The sequence below is a fragment of the Ranitomeya imitator genome, chromosome 4 (assembly GCF_032444005.1).
Source record: "Ranitomeya imitator isolate aRanImi1 chromosome 4, aRanImi1.pri, whole genome shotgun sequence".
NCBI classification, from domain to species: Eukaryota; Metazoa; Chordata; class Amphibia; order Anura; family Dendrobatidae; genus Ranitomeya; species Ranitomeya imitator.
This window is the reverse complement of record NC_091285.1, coordinates 315,510,774-315,531,058: the sequence shown is the minus strand read 5'-3', so window position 1 is coordinate 315,531,058 and position 20,285 is coordinate 315,510,774.

Here is a 20,285-nt window from a genome sequence, read left to right as displayed (position 1 = left end):
TGGTGCAACGGTATCTCATCCCCAAGATATAGCCAACTCCTTCACAGATTATTACAGCAAATTGTATAATTTAAATTCTCAACCCTCCACCCCACTTCCCAATGTTTCTGACATTGAAAAATTCTTGACCTCAATTAGCCTTCCAAAATTGACCCTTGATGATTTAGAAAACCTAACCTCTCCTTTTTCCCTAGAAGAAATAGAAAGAACCATTCTTCAACTCAAGGACTTTAAATCGCCAGGCCCAGATGGTTTCGGAAACGAATATTATAAAACCTTCACCAAATTACCCTCCCCACATCTACAAAACCTTTTTAATATAGCTAGTTCCTCAGGTAAATTCCCAGCAGAAATGTTAGAATCGACAATTATTTTAATTCCCAAACACAATTCGGACTTAACCCTTGTTAATAATTACAGGCCAATTTCCTTAATCAATACAGATCTGAAAATTTACTCCAAGCTAATTGCAAATAGGCTCAGATCCTATTTGCCGTTATTGGTTCATGGGGACCAAATGGGTTTTATAACAGGTCTTCAAGCGCCAGATGGTACTAGAAGACTTATCAACTCAATTAAATTGATTCATTCCTCTAAAGTGCCATCTGTAATTATTACTCTAGACGCCGAAAAGGCTTTTGACCTATTAAATTGGCTTTATTTAACATCAGTACTTCAAAAATTTGGGTTTAATGAAAAATATATCATCAGCGTTATGGCACTCTATTCAAAACCAACAGCCAAAATTTATGCAAACAACTACTCCTCTACACCATTTAACATTTCAAATGGTACAAGACAAGGGTGCCCTTTATCTCCGCTGCTTTTTATTTTATCAATGGAACCACTGGCGCAATCAATTAGGCAAAATAATTCCATAAAAGGTCTATAAACACGAACACGCCATTATAAGATAGGGCTCTTTGCCGACGACATGATGTTTACCCTGACAGACCCCTATGAATCAGTTTCGGAGCTACAAAAAACCCTTCAATTTTTTTCAACTATTACCCTTTTTAAGATAAACAAAAATAAATCCAAAATATTGCCATTTTACTTGACGGAATTAGAAACAAAGAAAATAAAAGATATAGTTTCATTCAGTTGGTCGGAAGGAGACCTAGACTATCTAGGTATAATCATTTTAAAAAACTTAGACACATTAATGAAGAAAAACTTGAACAAACTCTTGGAAAATATAAACAAAGACCTGGGTTTCCTCGGTACAAAAGACCTCTCATGGTGGGGCAGAGTATTGGCAACTAAAATTTTTATTGTCCCAAAAATCTCTTATATACTGAGAACACTTCCCCTAAAAATCAACACTTCCTACCTGACTAGCTTCCAATCAACAATAAATACGTTTATTTGGAATAAAAAAAGGGCCCGCATTTCCACAAACATTCTATATAAATGCAAGGAATTTGGGGGCATAGGCTTACCAAACATTACAGCTTTATATCTAGTCTGCGACCAATGAGGCCAGACTTCCCTTGACAAGTATCCCTGGGCAACCGCATGCCAAATTACAGTCTCCATATACACAGCCTCATATGTTGCAGATGCTACATATGCCAGACCCCTTCGACCAGTTCCTGTGGGTGTACTGCATCACTCTATCACAGTCTCTTACAGTTTATTTACTCACACTGCCATACACAGCCCAAGATATCCTCCGGATAGCAGCCAGGCACCATATCCACCTGTTTGCAATCATTACACATGCAAGTCTTCTTTCGGGCACAGGACTGTCCACATCCATCTCTTTTGGGCACATGACATCCACCTCCAGGCACAGGACTGTCCACATTCGACTCCTTCATGTACAGGACATCCACCTCCGGGCACAGGACTGTCCACATCCGAGACCAGTACCATGGATGACTTGCATCGCTTCATATGCTATGGGCTATTCAGCTGCCCTGGGTCCTGGCTCCACTGATGTGCACTGTTATGATCCAGTGACCTTGGAGCAGCATGAAAACTTTCACTGGAGTAGGTGGTCACTATACTGACTGCAAATCCTGATCTTAAGACCGCAACAAGAAGTAGCCGTGGAGTGTACCTAACAATCCTAGACACCTCGTCACAGCCCGAGAACTATATCCCCTAAAGATGGAAATAGGAATACTATCTTGACTCAGAGCAGAACCCCAAAGGATAGACAGCCCCCCCACAAATATTGGCGGGGAGTCGGAGAGGAAAAAACATACACAGGCAGAAAAACAGGATTTAGCACAAGAGGCCACTCTAGCTAAAATAGGACAGGATAGGACAGAGTTCTGTGCGGTCAGTATTAAAACCCTTCCAAAATATCCACAGCAGAATATACAAAAACTTCCTCCATCTAACTAAAGACGTAGGAGCGTATATCTGCAACTCCAGCGAATCCTACATTCAGAGCAGGAATTAGATCAAAAACAAGCACACAGCCTGTGTGCCACAGAAAAAGAAACAAACGCTTATATTTGCTGAAATAGCAGCCAAGCAGGAGAAGCCAGGCAGATATCCATCAAATCCCAAAAAACATTGACAACTGGCAAGGACTAATGAGTCTATTATACCTAACCACCTCATTCATGTCCTTTTCCCCATTAAATAGCTGACGTGAAGTATATCCCCGGTACAATCATGTTACACCGAGTCCCGTAGGGTAGGCTCCTATATAGGGATACTGCTCCTCTCTAGCGTATCATTCTCCAGTGTTATACACCTCGTCACTTATGACACGAGCTTATTTTCCACTATCGGCGTCATATCCGCCTGCGTGGAGCGCTCCATTATGCTTTACCACCTTAATCAGGTCCTCTTCCCTATTCAGTAGTTGGCGCTATATTTACACCAAGAACTACTCAGGTCGCTCCGAGTTCCGTTGGGTAGGCTCTTGCATATGGACACAGGGTGTCCTGAGAATCAGTATCCGACGTTACACTCCCCGTTACCTAGGAGACGCGCTCGTGTTTCACTGACGGCGTCCCTTCCGCCTGAGTGTAGCGCTCTCCTATTCGTGCGAGCCCTCTCCTGGGACATGCCTCTGTCCTATTTGTGCGCGCGCTCGTCGGTTACACTACAGACAAGTGGGGGACACCGCGTCTGATCTGGGCACTCATAGCTACTTTCCCGCAGGTAATACATTTCTCTTTGTCTCTGAGTCACTCTCCCTTCGGGTTTCTTCTTAGATGCTTATACGTACATCTTTTTTACTTCCCTTAGCCTATCTAGCGCTACTCGCATGGTCATTTCAGGTATGATACGTCTTTATTTTAGCGTGGGCTTTTAGTCATGTCTCTCTTGACGTCACACCCCTCACCTTCTTTCCACTTAGGCGCAGCCTGCCTCGTGCCCTGGGACTTGTTGGTTCTCTCACCTAGTCCCTATATTGTCCCATTAGTACGGTACGTTATTGTTATTTCTCACCACACTCCTAGTTCACATCGGTGCTAGATGTTATACTTCTCTGTCTGCATGACGGTTTTGTCTATACACGTATACTTCTTTGTTTTTGCGACCCATACTTGATTTTGGGCTCAGCATTACTATATACTGACATATTTATGTATATACTTTATTTTATTTTATTTTTCATTTGCACTGTATTTATGTATATATTGTTTTCACCTTTGTAGTAACTGAGGAAGGTCCTGTATGTTTTGGACCGAAACGTTTTAGTACTACAATAAAAACTTCACCTGAGCATTTAAGTTGAGTGCATAGGTTTATCATTTTGTGTACTACAAGGTGTGGGAACCTACCTTTTGCACCATCTCTAATAGTGCACGCGCTGTTACTATTAATGAGTCCTGCAAGCCTAAATACCCCAGTCAGAACTGCAATTAGCAGATACACCTGTCCAAGACTGCAGCCCAGGAACAACTGCATTACCATCTGCTACCAACAGAGGGAGCTCAAAAGCAGAATTCACAACAGTACCCCCCCTTGAGGAGGGATCACCGAACCCTCACCAGAGCCTCCAGGACGATCAGGATGAGCCAGATGAAAGGCACGAACCAAATCAGCAGCATGGACATCAGAGGCAAAAACCCAAGAATTATCCTCCTGGCCATAACCCTTCCATTTGACAAGGTACTGAAGCTTCCGCCTCGAAAAACGGGAATCCAAAAACTTCTCAACAACATATTCCAACTCCCCATCAACCAACACAGGGGCCGGAGGATCAACAGAGGGAACAACGGGCTCCACATATTTCCGCAATATAGATCTATGGAAGACATTATGGATATCAAAAGAGGCCGGAAGCACCAGTCGAAAAGACACCGAATTAATAATCTCAGAAATCCTGTAAGGACCAATAAACCGAGGCTTAAACTTAGGAGAAGAAACCTTCATAGGAACATGATGGGAAGACAACCAGACCAGATCCCCAACCCGAAGGCGGGAACCAACACACCGACGACGATTAGCAAAACGTTGAGCCTCCTCTTGAGACAACACCAAATTGTCCACCACATGAGCCCAAATCTGCTGCAACCTGTCCACCACAGAATCCACACCAGGACAGTCAGAAGGCTCAACCTGCCCAGAAGAAAAACGAGGATGAAAACCAAAATTACAAAAGAAAGGCGAAACCAAGGTAGCCGAACTAGCCCGATTATTAAGGGCAATCTCGGCCAATGGCAAGAAAGCCACCCAATCATCCTGATCAGCAGACACAAAGCATCTCAAATACGTCTCCAAAGTCTGATTAGTTCGCTCGGTCTGACCATTTGTCTGAGGATGGAACGCAGAAGAAAAAGACAAATCAATGCCCAGCCTAGCACAAAAGGCCTGCCAAAACCTAGAAACAAACTGGGAACCTCTGTCAGACACAATATTCTCCGGAATACCATGCAAATGGACCACATGCTGAAAAAACAACGGAACCAAATCCGAAGAGGAAGGCAATTTAGGCAAAGGCACCAAATGAACCATCTTAGAGAACCGGTCACAAACAACCCAGATAACCAACATCCTCTGGGAAACCGGAAGATCGGAAATAAAATCCATAGAAATATGCGTCCAGGGCCTCTCAGGGACCGGCAATGGCAAAAGCAACCCACTTGCACGGGAACAACAAGGCTTGGCCCGTGCACAAGTCCCACAGGACTGCACAAAAGAACGCACATCACGCGACAAAGAAGGCCACCAAAAGGACCTACCAACCAAGTCTCTGGTACCAAAAATGCCAGGATGACCAGCCAACACGGAACAGTGAACCTCAGAAATCAATCTACTAGTCCATCTGTCAGGAACAAACAATTTCCCCACAGGACAGCAGTCAGGTTTATCAGCTTGAAATTCCTGAAGAACCCGTCGTAAATCAGGGGAAATGGCAGAAAGGACCACCCCTTCTTTCAAAATACCGACCGGTTCCAAGACCTCAGGAGAATCAGGCAAAAAACTCCTAGAGAGGGCATCAGCCTTAATGTTCTTAGAACCCGGAAGGTATGAGACCACAAAATCAAAACGGGAAAAAAACAAGGACCATAGAGCCTGTCTAGGATTCAGCTGTTTAGCAGACTCAAGGTAAATCAAATTCTTATGATCAGTCAAGAACACAATATGGTGCTTAGCTCCCTCAAGCCAATGTCGCCACTCCTCAAACGCCCACTTCATAGCCAACAACTCCCGATTGCCGACATCATAATTGCGTTCAGCAGGCGAAAACTTACGGGAAAAGAAGGCACATGGTTTCATTAAGGAACCAACAGGATCCATCTGAGACAAAATGGCCCCTGCCCCAATCTCAGAAGCGTCAACCTCAACCTGAAACGGAAGAGAAACATCCAGTTGGCGCAACACCGGAGCAGAAGTAAATCGACGTTTAAGCTCCTGAAAGGCCAAGACAGCCGCAGAGGACCAATTCGCCACATCCGCGCCTTTCTTCGTCAAATCGGTCAAGGGTTTAACCACGCTGGAAAAATTAGCAATGAAACGGCGATAAAAATTTGCAAAACCCCAAAATTTCTGAAGGCTCTTCACAGATGTGGGCTGAATCCAATCATGAATAGCCTGAACCTTAACCGGATCCATCTCTATAGATGAGGGAGAAAAAATAAAGCCCAAAAAAGAGACCTTCTGCACCCCAAAGACACTTAGACCCTTTCACAAACAGGGCATTGTCACGAAGGATCTGAAATACCATCCTGACCTGTTCCACATGAGACTCCCAATCATCGGAAAAAATCAAAATATCGTCCAAATATACAATCAAGAACTTATCAATATAAGTCCGGAAGATATCATGCATGAAGGACTGAAAAATAGATGGAGCATTAGTGAGCCCGAATGGCATCACAAGGTATTCAAAATGGCCTTCGGGCATGTTAAACGCAGTTTTCCATTCATCACCCTGCTTAATACGAACAAGATTATATGCCCCCCAAAGGTCAATGTTCGTAAACCAACTAGCTCCCTTAATCCTAGCAAACAAATCAGTAAGCAAAGGCAAAGGATATTGAAACTTGACCGTGATTTTATTCAAGAGGCGATAATCAATACAGGGTCTCAAGGAACCATCTTTTTTAGCAACAAAAAAGAACCCCGCTCCCAACGGTGAAGAAGATGGCCGAATATGCCCTTTCTCCAAAGACTCCTTAATATTGCTCAGCATGGCGTTATGTTCAGGCACAGACAGGTTGAAAAGTCGACCCTTAGGAAACTTACAGCCTGGAATCAAGTCAATAGCCCAATCGCAGTCCCTATTTGGTGGAAGGAAACTGGACTTGGGCTCATCGAATACATCCTGAAAATCAGACAAAAACTCTGGAATTTCAGAAGAGGAAGAAGAGGAGATTGACATCAAAGGAACATCATTATGAACCCCCTGACAACCCCAACTAGGCACAGACATGGACTTCCAATCCAACACAGGATTATGTACCTGCAACCACGGAAAACCCAGCACAATAGCATCTTTCAAATTATGCAACACCAGAAATCGATAATCTTCCTGATTGGCTGGCGCCATGCGCATGGTCACCTGTGTCCAAAACTGGGGTTTATTTTTAGCCAAGGGTGTAGCTTCAATGCTCCTTAAAGGAATAGGGTTCTGCAAAGGCTGCAAGGAAAAACCACAACGCCTGGCAAACCCAAAGTCCATTAAGTTCAAGGCGGCGCCTGAATCCACAAACGCCATGACAGAAAATGATGACAATGAGCAGATCAAGGACACAGATAACAGAAATTTAGGTTGTACAGTACTGATAGTAAATTAACTAGCGATCCTTTTTGTCCGCTTAGGACAGACTGAAATGACATGAGAAGCATCACCACAATAATAACACAACCCATTCTGACGTCTGAATCCTTGTCGTTCTGTTCTAGACAGAATCTTATCACACTGCATTGGCTCAGGAATCTGCTCTGAGGACAACGCCACATCGCGCACAGTTTTGCGCTCCCGCAAGCGCCGGTCAATCTGAATGGCCAGAGACATAGAATCACTCAGACCAGAAGGCGTGGGAAACCCCACCATGACATCTTTAACAGATTCAGAAAGACCCCTTCTGAAAATTGCCGCCAAAGCATCATTATTCCATTTAGTCAACATAGACCATTTTCTGAATTTCTGACAATACAATTCTGCCGCCTCTTGACCCTGAGACAGGGCCAACAATGTCTTCTCAGCTTGATCCACAGAATTAGGTTCATCATATAATAATCCCAAAGCCTGAAAAAAGGAGTCTATATTAAGCAAAGCCGGATTCCAAGATTTCAGGGAAAACGCCCAATCCTGCGAGTCGCCACGCAGCAGGGAGATTACGATTTTTACCTGCTGAATGGAATCACCGGAGGATCGAGGTTTCAGAGCAAAAAACAGTTTACAGTTGTTTTTAAAACTCAAAAATTTGGACCTGTCACCAGAAAACAAATCAGGAGTATGAATCTTCAGTTCTAAAGCAGGAGTCTGAACAATATAATCTGAAATACCCTGTACCCTAGCATCAAGCTGGTCTACACGAGAAGCTATTTCCTTAACATTCATGCTAGCACAAAGTTCCTCAGCCACCCAGAGATTAAGAAGGAAGAGAACACAAAACAGACTGAAGAAAAAAAAAAGGCTCAACACCTTTCTTCCCTTCTTCTGAGAGGCATTTAACTCATTATGGGCCAGTTGTACTGTTATGATCCGGTGACCTTGGAGCAGCATGAAAACTTTCACTGGAGTAGGTGGTCACTATACTGACCGCAAATCCTGATCTTAACACCGCAACAAGAAGTAGCCGTGGAGTGTACTTAACAATCCTAGACACCTCGTCACAGCCGGAGAACTAAATACCCCTAAAGATGGAAATAGGAATACTATCTTGCCTCAGAGCAGAACCCCAAAGGATAGACAACCCCCCACAAATATTGGCGGTGAGTCGGAGAGGAAAAAACATACACAGGCAGAAAAACAGGATTTAGCACAAGAGGCCACTCTAGCTAAAATAGGACAGGATAGGACAGAGTTCTGTGTGGTCAGTATTAAAACCCTTCCAAAATATACACAGCAGAATATACAAAAACTTCCTCCATCTAACTAAAGACGTAGGAGCGTATATCTGCAACTCCAGCGAATCCTACATTCAGAGCAGGAATAAGATCAAAAACAAACACACAGCCTGTGTGCCACAGAAAAAGAAACAAAAACTTATCTTTGCTGAAATGGCAGCCAAGCAGGAGAAGCCAGGCCGAGATCCATCAAATCCCAAAAAACATTGACAACTGGCAAGAACTAATGAGTCCTGCAAGCCTAAATACCCCAGTCAGAACTGCAATTAGCAGATACACCTGTCCAAGACTGCAGCCCAGGAACAACTGCATTACCATCTGCTACCACCAGAGGGAGCTCAAAAGCAGAATTCACAACAGTGCACCTCACACACCTGACATACCCATACAGTTATATGAAAACGCTTGGGCACCCCTATTAATCTTAAGCTTAATGTTTTATAAAAATTGTTTTTTTTGCAACAGCTATTTCAGTTTCATATATCTAATAACTGTTGGACACAGTAATGTTTCTGCCTTGAAATGAGGTTTATTGTACTAACAGAAAATGTTCAATCTGCATTCAAACAAAATTTGACAGGTGCATAAGTATGGGCACCCTTATCATTTTCTTGTTTTAAATACTCCTACCTACTTTTTACTGACTTACTAAAGCACTTTTTTTTGTTTTCTAACCTCATTGAGCTTTGAACTTCATAGCCAGGTGTGTGCAATCATGAGAAAAGCTACTTAAAGTGGCCACTTGCAAGTTGTTCTCCTGTTTGAATCTCCTCTGAAGAGTGGCATCATGGGATCCTCAAAACAACTGTCTAATGATCTGAAAACAAAGATTATTCAACATAGTTGTTCAGGGGAAAAATACAAAATGCTGTCTCAGAGATTTAACCTGTCAATTTCCACTGTGAGGAACATAGTAAGGAAATGGAAGAACACAGGTACAGTTCTTGTTAAGGCCAGAAGTGGCAGGCCAAGAAAAACATCAGAAAGGCAGAGAAGAAGAATGGTAAGATCAGTCAAGGACAATCCTCAGACCACCTCCAGAGAGCTGCAGCATCAACTTGCTGTAGATGGTGACACTGTGCATCGGTCAACTATACAACGCACTTTGCACAGGAGAAGCTGTATGGGAGAGTGATGCGAAAGAAGCCGTTTCTACAAGCACGCCACAAACAGAGTCGGCTGAGGTATGCAAAAGCACATTAGGAGAAGCCAATTTCTTTTTGGAAGAAGGTCCTGTGGACTGATGAAACCAAGATTGAGTTGTTTGGTCATACAAAAAGGCATTATGCATGGCGGCCAAAAACACAGCATTCCATGAAAAACACTTGCTACCCACAGTAAAATTTGGTGGAGGTTCCATCATGCTTTGGGGCTGTGTGGCCAATGTCGACATCGGGAATCTTGGTAAAGTTGAGGGACGCATGGATTCCTCTCAGTATCAGCAGATTCTTGACAATAATGTTCATGAATCAGTGACAAAGTTGAAGTTAAGCAGGGGATTGATCTTTCAGCAAGACAATGATCCAAAACACCGCTCCAAATCTACTCAGGCATTCATGCAGAGGAACAATTACACTGTTCTAGAATGGCCATCCCAGTCCCCAGACCTGAATATCATTGAACATCTGTGGGATCATTTGAAGAGGGCTGTCCATGCTCGGCGACCATCAAACTTAACTGAACTGGAATTGTTTTGTAAAGAGGAATAGTCAAAAATACCTTCATCCAAGATCCAGGAACTCATTAAAAGCTACAGGAAGCGACTAGAGGCTGTTATTTTTGCAAAAGGAGGATCTACTAAATATTAATGTCACTTTTCTGGTGAGGTGCCCATACTTATGCACCTGTCAAATTTTGTTAGAATGCAGATTGCACATTTTCTGTTAGTACAATAAACCTCATTTCAAGGCAGAAACATTACTGTGTCCAACAGTTATTAGATATATGAACTGAAATAGCTGTTGCAATAAAAACAATTTTTATAAAACATTAATCTTAAGATTAATAGGGGTGCCCAAACTTTTTCATATAACTGTATCTCTTACTGCAGGGCTTTTAACACACACAAACCTGTGGCCTTCAGCCACATGGAAAACCCAGATCGGAAATCAGTGACTCCCATGCACACCTATGTACTTCATCCGTCTGCATGCACAACCTGGGGAGAAGACACAGCGACCCCTACCAGTGACATGAGTCATTGCCTCACCGTGCATTACAACTGAGGCATCAAGGATCCAAGTTCTGCAATGCGAAACTAGACCAAGGAAGGCCTGAAGCGACTTTGGAGTTGTTGGGGGAGCCATCTTCTCCACTGTGGTCTTCCGGTCATCTGTCAGGTGTTTTGTCTGGTGAGCAATAGTGTCCCAGGAACACAACTCACTTCTGACACCACTGGGCTTTGTTTTTCGAGACCTTGCATTGCTGCTCCACCAGGTAGAGTAGCAGAGACAAGGAATGGGCTGTGCAGGTATCGATATCAGCTGCACAAAGGAGAAGATCATCCATGTATTGTAGTAGAGGGACCTCCGCATGTTCTGTATTCCAGTTGGCAAGGATGGAGGACATTGATTTGGTGAACTGTGAAGGGCTTTTCTGGGCCCCTGAGGCATCATTGTCCATGTGTACTGTGCCCCTTGGTTGCGTGAAGGCGAACAGGTACTGGTCATCAGGGTGAAGGGGAACACTGAAAAAAGCATTGGCCAGGTCGATCACTGTGAACACTGTTGCTGTGGCTGGTACATTTGAGAGCAGTGTGCGGATTTGGCACAATTGTCGTTTCAAATACCATAGCCTCGTTCACAGCTCTCAGGTCATGCACCATTCTGAACTTGACCGGGAAAAGTGGGCTATTGAAAGGTGATTTGCAGGGAATAATGATCTTTTTCCAGGAAGACCTTCAGTTGGTAAGAGACAGATTGACTCTGGGAGATAGACAGGGGATACTGGGCTTTATGAGGGTACGGGGACCTGGCTTGAATGACACCCGTTCTGGGGTAACTTGAAGTTTTCCCATGTCCTGGAGTCCCTTAGACCATAGACTTTCTGGTACTACGTCCAGTACCTCCTTGGATAGGCCTGCATCGGTTGTTTGAGGTTGTTGTAGGGCCGCCCGCATGATTGATTCTTCTTGGGTCAGGGATGAAGAAAGTGTCACTTTCCCGTCTTCCCACTATGGTCGCCTTCAGCTTCTGCAGTAGGTCCGCTCCCAGCAGGTTGAGCGGACAGGTCCTTGACACAATGAATTGGGACAGAATAGAGTGTACTGGCTGAGTACACATGCTCGGTGGCTTTGTAAGCTGGGAATGTCTGACTGACCATCAATCCCCACGCAAGACACAGAGGATTCTGATAGGCAGGTGGGATCGGGGAGTTCCACATGTCTCATCACACTTCTGGCTGCACCAGTGTCGACAAGATAAGATCTTACAACCCCATACACTTTCAGGGTAATTGGAGGTGTTTGTCCCACCGGTGGCGTTTTGCATGTTAGGAGCGTGGTGTCTTGTGGACCTGGCTTGCCCCTGTCCTATGGGTGGAGCTCTTTACTGATTTCTGTACTTCTTCCTTGACCTGTAGATCTGGGCCACCACTTGGGTTGCATGGGTGCTTTGCACTGGTTCCGGAAATGTCCAAACTTGCCACAGTTGTAACACTTGATACTTCTTCTGTCGTTGTAGTGTGGCTGCGCTTCCAGGTCAGTGGTCACCATAAGAGGGGCTGTCTTCCGCATTCCTGGTTGGGACTCAATCCCTTTAGCTACTGTGAGCAGGGTGTCTATTGGTATTGACCTGAACTTGGGTCCGGCAATTATCAGTGGTTTCCTGATTGGCTCCCTTAGTACATGCACAAAGGCCTGTTCCAATATTTGCCTGTGTATTTGGTCATGAATGGTGAAGCCCAAGTCTTGGAAAACTTTACTCTGCTTTGAAACATCTCTACAGACTCTGTCTTGTTTTGGCTCATGTCATGTAAGCTGAGGGCTTGTCCTGCCAATCTGCCTTTGGCCCACTCTCTGAGCTGTTCAATTAGCTGTGGCCCTGACTCCCAAGCGTGTACATCTATTTCTGCTGTAAGTTTGAAGTGTTCCTTCATGATTGGCCAGAATTCATCACCTGTAAAGGTGGTGCCGCTATCTGCCTCTGCTTTATTGCTGCCTGTGGGTTTCTTTTCCTAGTACTAGGCAGCATGTATGACGTTCCCTCTTTATCTTCATCATAGGAATAGTTGTGATGGCATGTACTGGGATCAAGCACTGGCTGATATTTGGACTTAGAAGTTGCCTTTTTGTGTGAGGATGTCTCCCCCCTTGCTGAAGCTGTGGTGGATTAGGATTATAGTTCCATGTTGGTGTAAATGTTAGCAGCTCTGACCAGTGCTGAAATTGTACATTATCAGCAGATAGTGATGTCTGCCCTCCCTCCTCTGCACCCGGGGCTGAGCTGTCTGCTGCCTGATGTATCTCGGGCCACCTGCTGTGCTTTGGGTAGTAGGGAGATCTTCACCTTCTTCCCTGATATCATAACAGGCAATGCCTGGACTGTCCCTGGGACATAGAAGGTGCTTTGTGCTGAAAGCACTGGATACAGAGACACCACATTGTTTGAATTGGGCATTGGCCCAGCCAGAAACAAAGAAGAAGAAGAAGGGTGTGTAAAAGGAGGAGATAGCTGTGGCAGAGAAGAAAGAGGAGGAGGAGAGTGGTGCAGTGAAGAAAGAGGAGAAGGAGTGAGGTGTGGTGAAGAAAGAGAAGGAGGAGGAGAGAGGTGTGGAGAAGGAGGAGCAGGAGGAGATAGGTGTGGCCGAGAAGGAGGAGGAGAAGAGAGGTGTGGTGAAGGAGGAGAAAGAGAAAGGTGTGGCAGAGAAGGAGGATGAGGAGAATAGAGGTGTGGAGAAGGAGGAGCATCAGAAGAAGACAGGTGTGGAGGAGAAAGAGAAGGAGGAGATAAGAGGTATGGCAAAGGAGGAGGAGGGGTGGAGAAGAGAGACAGGAGGAGATAGAAATGAAGACGGAGAAGAGGGGAGTGACAGAGGAAGGAGAGAGTTCCTCCCCTTTCTGTGCAGCCTGAGAGACATGGTGGGAACAATGATGCCTTCTCCCTGTAGGGATGGGCGGGGTGCGCCATATACTGCGCAAGTCTCCCTATGCAATGGATTAATCTGAGAGCAGACTGCACATGTCCAATATCTCTCATCCCCAAATGGGGGAGGCACTGATGGCTTAACACCTTTTCCCATCTTGTACACATAAAAATCATTTTTTGGATTGTTCACATATCTTGCTGAACTTCCTAAATGATGTAAGCTTGCTGCTACTTTCTACCATGTATTAGCATCATTCAGCAATTTAGCATCAACTAACTTCCTTTTTTTTCCTTTCTCATGCCATTCCGCAGCCTGAAGTGTGCCATCCTTAAGAATCCCTCATACCTTCATGAGCCTCCTAAAATTTTTCCACATACAGTACTTAACACCTTCTTGTTCTACCACTATCTGGAGTACAGTTTTTCTGTCCAGGAGGTAAGAGTCCCTCCTGCTTGCCCACCTTATTCCCTATGTCAAAAACTTTAAAAAAAAGTTGGTACAACTTCTAACACTTCTGTCTGTGCTCAGACGCACTCAGACACACACACTTCCCCTTTCTTATGCTGGTGTATGCAAAGTCACTAAAGACACATATCTTAAAACAGGTATCTCACAGCAGTCACAGATACCGCTCAGTCTCACTTCCTTAAAACGTCTACGCTGTAGCTAGCACTTATCTCAGAATGCAAAGACAGGAAACAGAGCAAAAACAGATGTGACTGTGTGATTTACAAGGGATATTTCCCTGCTAACAGCAAAAGGAGAAGTGTGAAGAAGAGAAAAAAAACTTTCTATTGCAACTTTATGAATTTAAAGCGACATTACGGGACATAAACAAGAACAGATAAACAGACGTCCGGGAGAAATCGATGCCCTCTTTATTATTCTGTGACACATACGAGCCGTCCTGGTAACAGGACGCCAATCGCACAGAGCACTCAAATGCTCAGGCCACCTGAGGCAGGCGGGAATTCTACCACCCTCTGCTCTGGTCGTTCTGCTTGGCTCACCGGTGACGGGAATCTGTGGCATCGGAGCCTGGACTTCTGGGACCTTCTGTCCCTCCTATGCACGGGAATCTGTGATAAATTATTTAGTGATTTGACTTCCTGTTATCTGTTCCCCAGCAACCACAAGCAAATCAGTCACTGTTCCAACTATCTCCCTGATATACACAGACATAAAACACATACACGGCACACAGCAGACACCTTGGCTTATATCCCAGGGTTTGGATAAAGTGTGGACTTTTTACACTACCTGGGAATGCGGTGGTGACCACACCTGACCGGCAAGAGGCATAGACAATGACTGGGCACAGGGGACTTTCAGGTAAGATGACAATGTTTTACCTTACTTATGGAGATGCGCAGTCTCCGTCCCATGAGCCGAGGCCATGGCCAACATCTCCGTCTCTCCGGCCAGCAGAGTCCCTGTGCGTTTCATCCATTTCCCCACGTTGGGTGCCAGATGTTATGGAAATTTAGTTTGGATAAATCTATCTCTGTGTGTGCTGCGGCCGTTCCCAATTAGACTGAGTATTTTGAGTGCTCATCAATGACACTGTACACCATGGTGACAGAATAACATTCCACCAATACTGATAGTTTATTGTATATACCTGGTTTTATAATTGCATATAGAAAAGGATGATTAGGGGTGGTTAGTTATTTACCATATTGTCAAGCTCCTCTGTTATTGGTTATCCAAATATATATGGAATATTGCGACTAATGCACATATGAATGCTGATAAATGCAACTAAAGTGTAACTATCGCCTTTTCTGCATCTAGGACAAAGTTGAGACGTCTATTCTTCACTTAGTACATCTGGTGTTGTTCCTTTTTTCCCTGGAAAAGCCCAAACAGTCTGTCTGGCTTATATCAGTTTTATGTCAGCCATTTTAAGCAATTGATTATAGTGTATATATTAGCTGTGAGTACATATGAGTATATATGCAAGTGAGATCTATATGAAATATATATATTTCCATCACAACCGCGCCCCCGACACTGACTTACACTGGCTTTGCAATGTGGCCAGATGTCAGGCAGGGTTACGAGTTTTGGTACAGCTGCCGCTATCTAAGCTCAGAGCAGTGACTGAACCTGCGACGGCACCGCCCCCATGACTGAGACCCGAATGCACCCAGGGGAATAAAGTGAATTTTCTCTACCCAGCATTCGGGGAAGTACTGGGCAGGTTAATAACAGTATTAATTTGCAGATTAACTTCATATTTGCAGGCTAATGGTTTTTTTTATCTGGTGACAGGATCCCTCCTAACATTCTTTCAGACTTTGCCCCTCTACAGTATTCTGTATTAAAATCTTGCATATGCACAGCTTAATCCCAGGACCAGATATACAATGCAAGATTAATGACACTGGAAACAGCCGAGACAGTACAGAGCATGTGCCATAGCAAGATACTATGATGTATATGCAAGATTTCAGCATTAAAAAAAGGAACGACCACCCACTGAGCACTTGCTTCCTCACTAACATACCATATTTCTCACTTCATAGTACCCTCCGAAAGGCCACAAAGATTTATTTACAAATGACACACTCCCTGAGGAAGCTTACAGGAAATGCGCATTAGACTGAGTGTCAGGGGAACAATTTGACATCAAAGGAAAGCACTGCGCCCTGTTAGACTCACAGGAGCACAAGCTAACTGCCGAACTGATAGCAGTCAGTGGTTATGCAAGCACACAATCTCCTCACCGCACGGGCCAGTATTCTAGGGGCTTATTTCAGCCAGGTCCCTGAATACAATCACTCAATCTCCTCACCGGAGGTGCCGGTATTCTAGGGGCTTATTTCAGCCAGGTCCCTGAATACAATCACACATAACCACACTGGCGCAAAGCACATAACTTGGATTGATACTAGCGCATGGCCATGCGGTCATGCGAACCTTTTATAGCTGCAAGTACAGGACCTTCCCAGAAGGATCAATGGGAGGCTGCCACAGAAGTTGAGCACCTTCAGGACCTTCCTAGAGGACCAATTGTATTAGCTGCAGTATCTAAGGATGTGACCCTTGATCTCCAATGAGAGATCTTACCCTGGGCATGCTCAGAAGGGGAAAAGCAGGACTTAGTCCCAAAAATGTCTGCTCGCCGCTGCCCTGTACGAGCTACAATGACAGAAGCTGGAAAGGCAGCAGTAACGCTTTGTACAGAGTCAGACTGAGCAAGACGATGGGACCGATGTCTCCGCTGAGCAGACTCCACTGTGGCAGGAGAAGAATGGGAGACCGCAGCGGAGATGGCCTGAGATTCCCCCTGTGCAGAGGTGGGAACTCGACCCCTAACACTTGTTTTTTCATTTCTCTCATGTGATTTTTTGTTTTCTAATTGTGGCCTTTTTTCTTTTTTAATAAATTCTTCTTGATTTTAGTATTTGTAGTTATATAATTTTTTATTACACATTTTTTGACTTTTATGGAATACATTCTTTGGTATGCATGTCTAGAAATCTGTCCAGTATCTGATGCCTCCACTCTGGGCCAGTAATTGCACTTGTTTCTCATATGCTACAAAACTCCAATATAAATGTATCACTCTCACCCACAAAGCTCTCCACACATCTGCAATCCCTATATCTCCTCCCTCATCTGTCTATCTCCCTGGTTGTGCTCTCCATTGTGTTAATGACCTAAGAATAACATCCTCCATAATCCAAACCTCACACTCTTGTCTCCAAGACTTCTCTTGAGCAGTGTCCATACTCTGAAATGCTCTACCCTTTACAATTCAGTTAATTCCCAGTCTCCATAGTTTTAAGTGGGCTCTAAAAACACATTTCTATAGATTGGCTTTTCGCGTTACTAAAATAACTGTTACCTTTTCTCCCTTCCTAAATTTTCATCATAAGTCTGGTCTCTTGTATCACCTGTTTCCACCCCACCTATGCACTTTGTATCTTGACATATATAGATACTGGCAGATGACCAGTTCATACATCTTTGTTTAAATACTCCTATTTATTATACTGATGGTAGGACCATAACTTTTTACCTTTCCTGTTTCCAATTTTTCCTGATAGAGTGTAAGCTTACTATCAGAGCCCTCACTCCTTCCGTTACTGTATATACTCGTGTATAAGCCGAGTTTTTCAGCACATTTTTTGTGCTGAAAATGCCCCCTTGGCTTACATATGAGTCATTGTCCCAGAAGACATCGGGAGAGGGGGAGAGGTGGAGCAGCGGGTCGCAGGAGGCAGGAGCCAGCTGCTGCTGCTACAGCCTGTGCCTGTAGCTAAAGAGAAATTAATATTCACTGAACTGGTAATGAATATTGATTTCTCTTATAGTGCGCACAGTTACAGCCGCAGCCGCCGGCATCCAGCAGCTTCCAGGCTATCACGGATGTCCGCTTACTAAGGTAATGAATATTCACCTCTATCCACTCCCATGGGTGTGGTAATTGAATTATATGTTACTGTCTGATATTGTCTGTACATGTCGCCTCTGATTTGCAAAGTGCTGCAGACTATGTTAGCACTATTAAAATAATGATTATTATTATTTGTCTAAATACTGTACCTTGCACTGACCAGACAGATCTTCTATAAACAGTAAAGGCAATAGGAGTTTAGTTTTGAATCACCAAATGGTTTTTATTAAATTATGTGTTATGAGCACTCATAGAGCACCATTCCCAGTTCAGTATGCAATATACAGCATAAGTGAACAAAATAGCAGACCACAAATTACAAATAAAGAATGTAGAAAATATATAAAACATATATAATAAAAGACGTAATCATATGGCTGCTATAACATGTGAATGGCAAACCATTCGGACTAATGTAAAAAGTAAAAAGACTAGACCCCAGAAATGAAAATCAAACATATATAATAATGTATCAAATAACGAAAGGCAAGTATGGTATAGCAATATAATATATCTTTATTAAATCATAAAAGGTGGCACTACAAAGATGTGCCTGTGCTTGGAGCCATAAATATACAATAAATAAATATGAAAAATCGTTAGAAACGACATCCATGCACTGACATAGAATAAAGACCCTTTTGTATGCATAATAGCAAAAAATCACTCAGGGCATGTACAACAGGACATAAGCTGGGACAACTGCCAGCATAAATATGAAAAAAGCTCACAAGGACCAATGCAGTCAAACGAAGTCCCATAAAAAATCAAACTTTATTAAATAACAGAATTGATAAAAATGTCACACGTGACTATACCCCCTCGCATAAAAACGTGATTTCAACTCTACCGCCCTCTTCTCGAAATCTGCATCAGTAGAGCAAACCCGACGGAGGCGGAGAAACTGGCCTACCGGGATTGCTCGGATCATATGGTCCGGATGGCATGAGGTGGCATGTAACAAAGAATTGGTGGCCGTATGTTTCCTAAAGATATCTCTCTGTAATAGACCATCACCATCCTTACGGATGGTGACGTCAAGAAAATCAATTTTCTCCACATTCCACACCGGGGTGAGACGAATATTCAGATCGTTGTCATTCAATGTGGACACGAACTGCGCAAGGTCGATGGCCGTGCCCTGCCAGACAAAGAAGATGTCATCAATGTAGCGTGCCCAAAAAAGGACACGGTCCATTGACCCCTGTTTGTCTGACAGGAAAAGGTCCCTCTCCCACAACCCCAGGAACAGATTAGCATATGATGGCGCAAAGGCCGCTCCCATGGCTGTACCCTGGAGTTGTAGGTAGAAGGATCCTTTAAAAACAAAAAAATTATGGGTGAGGGTGAACTCTAGTAGCTCCAGGATGAGGTCCCTCGTGGTACCTGGGAGATTGGACATACCCAAAAAGAATCTCACAGCCCGAAGCCCGTCCGAGTGGCGAATGTTAGTGTAGAGGGACTCTACATCCACGGAAGCCAAAAGGGTCTCACCCTCAAAACACAAACCATCGACCCTGCGCAGAAGGTCCCCAGTGTCTCTAAGGAAGGAGGGAAGGTCACGTACCAATGGTTGAAGGTAATAATCTATCCATTTATTCACTTTTTCGAGAAAGTTGCCCCTCCCAGACACGATTGGTCTGCCGGGCGGTGACCGAAGATCTTTATGAATTTTAGGTAACAGGTAGAATGTGGGGATAGTGGGCTCCTTCACCTGTAGTGCCGAAACCAGCTCCCTAGTGACAACGTCGAAGTCTAAGGCCCTTTTAAGAATCATCTCTAATTGAGCATTATATGCAGATAGGGGATTGTAGGTAAGTTTTTTATAATATGTAGTGTTATTCAACTGGCGTAGCGCCTCCCCCTCATACATAGATGAAGGCCAGACTACGACGTTGCCACCTTTGTCGGCCGGCTTCAGCACCACGTCAGGAAGATTTTGAAGGGCCCTAAGCCGGATTCTCTCCTGTTTAGTCAAATTATCCCCACCACCAAATTTAGATATTTTTTGAAGATCCTCGGCCACCACCCGCACAAACAAGTCGATGCTGGGACAAGAGTTGAAAGGCGGAAATTTGACAGAACGTGGACGTATACATTGAGGGACCTTACCTCCCTCATTCTCGTGTTCGAGAGCCAACTCTTCCAGGATCCTTATAGTTTCCTGCTCCTCCTCTGTAGGGAAGAGACGTTGGAGTTCATCATTAAAGAAATGTCTCTTGAATAACAACGATCTGGCAAAGATATGTAAATCCTTAACAGTGGTAAACGCATCATACCCCGGTGTGGGAGAGAAAGACAG